This window comes from Octopus bimaculoides, chromosome 28, assembly GCF_001194135.2.
Source record: "Octopus bimaculoides isolate UCB-OBI-ISO-001 chromosome 28, ASM119413v2, whole genome shotgun sequence".
In the NCBI taxonomy this organism is placed as follows: Eukaryota; Metazoa; Mollusca; class Cephalopoda; order Octopoda; family Octopodidae; genus Octopus; species Octopus bimaculoides.
Window position 1 is genome coordinate 16,352,415 of NC_069008.1, and position 6,691 is coordinate 16,359,105.

The following is a 6,691-nucleotide window of genomic DNA, read 5'->3' on the forward strand; positions in this document are numbered from 1 at the left end:
TTTGGTGAAATCCCGGTGATTTATAATGAATTCTAGTCATTACAAATGATAAACAGGAAAATAACATTAACAACTAAATTCAAACAAAACGAACGAAGATGATGCGATTTCTTCAGTTCTTAGACATCAATTCATATTTGTCACAATTAATCAATGTATCCCTTTGTGGAATCATTATCTCACTCTGAAAAACTTATTAAAACAATAAAGATATATTTAATGAAAGAGTAAATCAGATACGCTACGATATACGCGAATATATTTGAGGTGGAAAGTGCAGTTAAAGACATGCGATGAGCTTCTTTGTGACGAGATACGAATTGATGTCTAAAGAATAAAGAAGCCAAAGGGAAGGTTGATGTCTGAGAATCTTTGGAAGTGGAGAAAATCCTGCAGTTTGGTCGACGCACTGATCCACTGTTGAGAAACAGTGACAAACAACGGTAAGTCGACGAAGATTTACTTGAATAATAATAAATCTGTAATAACGTTTGTAAATAATAGAATTGTTATTATTATGTGGCACCCTTTCAACGATCCAGTGATTCTATACAAGGGAAAACACATAACAACATTGGAAGAAAGAGATTTGCTGCTGCAAGTCGTCGTTTTGCTGGCTTTTACCGACAGGAAAATACTTCCAAACTGAAATGTTGATCTGTTATTTTCGAAAAGACACACTCCACTGTTACGTGTGATATATAACGTAAAGTACAGATTTGCTAATTGATAAGCTTTTCATGTTGCTAGTCACACATGGATATTAATTCTCTTCTCCTCCACATTATGCTCTGAAGTTACTCATTAAACACGTTTTACGCAATAAGAAATCAACACACTTATTCTAACGATATAAATGGTATTTATTCGTGTATGTTGTTTTAGTCTTTTACTTGTTTCAATCATTTGACTGCAGCCATGCTGGAGCACCGCCTTTAGTCGAGCAAACAGTCCCCAAGACTTATTCTTTGTAAGCCTAGTACTTATTCTATCGGTCACTTACGCCGAATCGCTAAGTTAAGGGGACGTAAACGCACCAGCATCGGTTGTCAAGCAATCTTGCGGGGACAAACACAGACACACACATACATACATATATATACACGACGGGCTTCTTTCAGTTTCTGTCAACAATATCTACTCCCAAGGCTTTTTATAGTAGAAGACACCTGCCCAAGGTGCCACGCAGTGGGACTGAACCCGGGACCACTGTGGTTGCCAAGCAAGCTACTTACCACACATCCACTCTTGCGCCTATTTTGGTTTTAATTTTTGTCTTTAAGATATTTCCTTATGTATATTTTGTAATAACTGTAATGAACTATAGTTATTGCAGAATATACGCATCAAAGTATCTTTATGGTCGGTATATGAAACGTTAAAGAGCTGTATGTGTTGAGAAACATGGGTTAACAATAAGATCTTGTTCATCTCGGAATGACTGGTAATGTCTGTCTGAAGTCTCCTGATAAAACTAATATAACTCCACCCATAGATTTATTGTTGCCTCTGATGTCCTGTAAGGTCTTACCAAGAGCTTCCATTGCACCTCCATGTGACATGGTGCATTCATCCCAAATGATCAGGTGGCATTGGTGCAACAATTCTGATGAACCTGAACCATTGCTTATGTTATAAGTTGGACTGTCATTTTAGCAGTAATTTAAAAGCAGAATGAGCTGTTCGTCCTCCAGGGAGAATGGTGGCAGCAGAGCCAGACAACGCTACAGCAACTGCAATTCTTTTTTTGTTGCCTTATTTTGGATAGAAGCAGTGTTGTTACAAATGCTTTATTTGTGCCACCAGGAGCATGAAGAAAGAAAATTTTGGTTGAGACAAATAATGCAATAGCATAATAGGAGTCCCTTTTTTTCAGCTGAAGACAATGAGGAGCTGTACCTGGTGGTTCTAGTCATCATCATCATCATCATCGTTTAACGTCCGCTTTCCATGCTAGCATGGGTTGGACGGTTTGACTGAGGACTGGTGAAACCGGATGGCAACACCAGGCTCCAATCTAATTTGGCAGAGTTTCTACAGCTGGATGCCCTTCCTAACGCCAACCACTCAGAGAGTGTAGTGGGTGCTTTTACGTGTCACGACGGGCTTCTTTCAGTTTCTGTCAACAATATCTACTCCCAAGGCTTTTTATAGTAGAAGATACCTAGTGAATTCTAGTGAATTCAAAAATTTGATGGAGTAGTTAACACAATCCTGATCATCAACAACATTGTCAATTGAGTTATAAGTGAATATTTCTCCCAGAAGTTTATTCAATAACATATTATTAATGCTATGTACTGCAACATTTTTTGGAGCCAGGATAGGTCACTCACAGATCCAATTTGTATTCAACCCATGCTAGCATGGAAAGCAGACATTAAACGATGATGATGGTGATGATTACAAAAGATTTCATCTTCATCAATTGGATTCTCCCTTCACCAAGATTCAAAAGCTGCTCTGCAAATAGTTCAGCTGATTGATGTCTTGCAAGCCTCGATCTCATATTTGTTGAAAGTTGATGTGTTTTCACATGATGCCATAATACAGAAGACTTCATTGAAGCAATGAACTCATCCACTTTTGTTCCTCTTGGAACAACTGGTAGCGAGAGAGAGAGAGAGGATACTGTATTAAACAACTGAAACAGGAATATACATATATGTGTGTGTGTGTTCTTTTATTCTTGCTTCAGTGTTTTGACAGAGAAATGTAACATTTGATGTGTGTGTGTGTGTGTGTTCTTTTAGTGAGGGAAAGAGAGAGAGAAAGAAAGGAAGAGAGGAAAAATAGACGGATAGAGAAGAAAGAAAATCATAAAGATGGTGTCTGGTTTTAGTTTCACTTTGTGGGACAAACAAACAGAATCTCTCTTTTATATATGTATATATATATATATATATATATATATATATATATATATATATATAGGCATGCATGCATACACACAATTTGAAGCTGTAGCTACAGTTTACAAATATGTAGGTTTCACACAATGTTATATGATGTAATTTATTCATCAATACAGAAATGTTGTAACATTTCCGTTTTGATCTCTCCTCTATATCTAATATTGTTTCTTCATTATTTCAGATTAATGGATGACATTGGCACAAAACAACTTTTGTACATAGGAAACATCTGGAATATTCATCATGTTTGAAAGGCTAAAGGAAAATGTTTGAGGAAACAGATGTAACCCTACTGCTATAAATCTATGGTTGAATTGCTATGAAATCTTCGCTCTGAGCGAAGATTCATAGCAACATTTCTCCATCTCATCATCTGGTGCTTTTGCATTCTAATTAAACTTATATTTTTGAAGGTGTTTCTCAACATCTTTAGGTATCAGGGAAGATCACAGTTAATAGCAGTGGATTGGGTTTTTGTGTTCTTTGAAGAGATGTCAAAAAAATTATGCAAGACATCATATCACTGTGAAATTTGTGGTAAATTATTCTCAAGAGATATTGACTTAACTAGACACATACGTATTCATACAGGTGAGAGACCATTTCACTGTGAGGTCTGTGGTAAATCTTTCTCTAGAAGCAGTGTATTGACTATACACAAACGTATTCATACGGGAGAAAAACCATATCACTGCGATATCTGTGATAAATCATTCTCTGAAAATGCTAACTTAAGTAGACACAAGCGCATTCATTCAGGAGAGAAACCATATCAGTGTGATATCTGTGGTAAATCATTTTGTCGAAGTAGTGACTTAACTTCACACAAACCCATTCATACAGGAGAGAAATCATTTCACTGTGATATCTGTGGTAAATCATTCTCTCAAAACAGTGTTTTAATTAACCACAAACGTATTCATACAGGGAAGAAGCCATATCACTGTGTTATCTGTAGTAAATTATTCTCTGGAAATAGTGACTTAACTAAACACATACGTATGCATACAGGAGAGAAACCATTTCACTGTGATATCTGTGGTAAATCATTCTCGGAAAATAGTGTTTTAACTAAACACAAGCGTACTCACACAGGGGAGAAGCCTTATTGCTGTGATGTATGTAGTAAATCATTCTCTCAAAGTCCTAACTTAACTAAACACAAACGTATTCATACAGGAGAGAAACCATTTCACTGTGCTATCTGTGGTAAATCATTTGCTCAAAAATGTAACTTAACTACACATATATCTATCCATACAAAAGTTTGACTGTGTCATTGCTAAAATTCAGTATGCATTCGATGCCAGCTCCTCTTGCCCCTGTGCTGGTGGCACATAAAAAGCACCCACTACACTCTCAGAGTGGTTGGCATTAGGAAGGGCATCCAGCTGTAGAAACATTGCCTGATCAGATTGGAGCCTGGTGCAGCCTCCTGGCTTCCCAGACCCCAGTCGAACCGTCCAACTCATGCCAGCATGGAAAACGGACGTTAAATGATGATGATGATGATGATGACAGCATCAAAATTTTATAACTGCATTTCCCTTCTAAACTATGTAATTGCTTTTGTTGATTTAACTATAATCACATGGCAATAACCATACTCGCGATGGTTTCCCTTTTTGAGATATTGTTTAACAGCCAAATCTCTGTCCCGATGACAATTATTTTTGTACATGTATCCAAGGGGTTGCTGAAAAGTTTCTGGCTTTAGGTAAAAGAAAATACAGGAGGATCAGTTGATTATGACTCAATCCAACACATTCCCCTCTGATTCACACTTATTGCAGCACTCCTTCAGTTTTTGTAAGCTCTGTAAAAGAACTTGGAAGGTTGAACCTCCAACCAAGCTTTTCATGATGTCCTTAAAGGCAGGAGCTTTTGAACAGCCCCTGAGGTACCAGGTTGAGTCAAAAGTTTTTTATGTATTTCAAGATTTAATTAATATTCAAACAAATTACATTGTTGTTGGCACTCCGTCACTTACGACGTCGAGGGTTCCAGTTGATTCGATCAACGGAACAGCCTGCTCGTGAAATCAACGTGCAAGTGGCTGAGCACTCCACAGACACGTGTACCCTTAACGTAGTTCTCGGGGATATCCAGCATAACACAGTGTGACAAGGCTGACCCTTTGAATTACAGGCACAACAGAAACAGGAAGTAAGAGTGAGAGAAAGTTGTGGTGGAAGAGTACAGCAGGGTTCGCCACCATCCCCTGCCGGAGCCTCGTGGAGCTTTAGGTGTTTTCGCTCAATAAACACTCACAACGCCCGGTCTGGGAATCATGACCGCGAGTCCGCTGCCCTAACCACTGGGCCATTGTGCCACCACTCAAATCACATACAAGAACCTATTATTCATCAACACACATCCTATCATATTCTCTTGTCTGTTATGCCACAAACACGATTCCACACTTATACCATTTTTCAAAAAAAATCCTTGCCTCTATTTTCAGCCTCATCCACATTGCTGAACCTCCATTCATGCAGGAAATGAGCTCTGGTTTGGAAAAGGTGACAATCTGATGGTGGAAAGTCTGACCTGTAGGGAGAGTGATGGAGCACTTCCAGCCCTTCCAAGTTTGTACTAAGTCACTTTGACAGTGTGTGCTGGGGCATTTTCATGCTATAGGGGGACATGTCTTTGATTGACCAATGCTGGGTAGCAAGCTTTCAAAGCATCATATACTTGCTGCAGTTGTTCAGCATAAAGCTTAGCACTCACAACACAGCCGTCTGGGACAAGCTCAAAGTACAATATACCCCCCCCCCCCTTGATATTCCACCAAACACACAGCCTGACCTTCTGCTCAAGCAACCCTTGTTTGACAACAGGTTATGAAGACAGTGGTTTCTCTCATTAGGATTACGAATTTAAATCCATTTTTCATCCCCTGTTTACAATTTAATGTCAACAAGCATCTGAAGGATTTGCCAGCAGTTATTTGAGTCTGGTCATTGGTCAGTTCTTGAGGAACTTCTCAGCAGTGTATGTTCGCAATACCTAGCTTATGGAGGTGTCAGTTGATGGTGCTTTATGAAAGACCATGTCCTGCCCACGATGTACAAGTGCTTGTGCTTAGCTATTGTTCGACCATTTCAAGTAAGGTCCCATCTTCCACAACAGGTCTCCTTGATCTTCATTTATCTTTCAGACTGGTGTCACCTTCCTTGAAAAGTCTGAAGCATGTGGGCTTTCCATAGAATTAATTCCTTTTGCCGCTTCTCTTGCACTCAGTCCTTTCTTGTGCAAGTGGTGTAAAATGGCTCTAATTGCAATTTCTTCACCACTCATTATCAAAGCTGTAAAATAAAGAATAAACAATGTCTGTATGTTTTTTAAAACAAAAAAGTTGATTCTACTTAAATCCAATTTTTTGCCTTATTTTTACATATTTTACCTCTTTTACTCTTTACTCTTTTACTTGTTTCAGTCTTTTGACTGTGGCCATGCTGGAGCACCACCTTTAGTCGAGCAAATCGACCCCAGGACTTATTCTTTAGAAGCCTAGTACTTATTCTATCAATCTCTTTTGCCGAACCGCTAAGTTACAGGTACATAAACACACCAGCATCGGTTGTCAAGCAATGTTGGGGGGACAAACACACACATACAAACATATATACATATATATATATATATACATATATACGATGGGCTTCTTTCAGTTTCGTCTACCAAATCCACTCACAAGGCTTTGGTCGGCCCGAGGCTATAGTAGAAGACACTTGCCCAAGATGCTACGCAGTGGGACTGAACCCGGGACC

At 38.7% G+C, this 6,691-nt stretch overlaps 2 protein-coding genes across 2 annotated transcripts in view; both read left to right on the forward strand.

Moving 5' to 3' along the window:
• Positions 1 to 6,291, forward strand: part of LOC106868506 (zinc finger protein 271-like) — a 36,172-nt gene extending 29,881 nt beyond the window's left edge. The window contains exons 2-3 of the mRNA XM_052977536.1: positions 3,097 to 3,198; positions 5,380 to 6,291. The gene's annotated coding sequence lies outside the window, so the exon portion shown is untranslated. The remainder of the gene's footprint in view (positions 1 to 3,096; positions 3,199 to 5,379) is intronic.
• Positions 5,399 to 6,691, forward strand: part of LOC106868496 (zinc finger protein 93) — a 6,930-nt gene continuing 5,637 nt past the window's right edge. The window contains exon 1 of the mRNA XM_052977541.1: positions 5,399 to 5,503. The gene's annotated coding sequence lies outside the window, so the exon portion shown is untranslated. The remainder of the gene's footprint in view (positions 5,504 to 6,691) is intronic.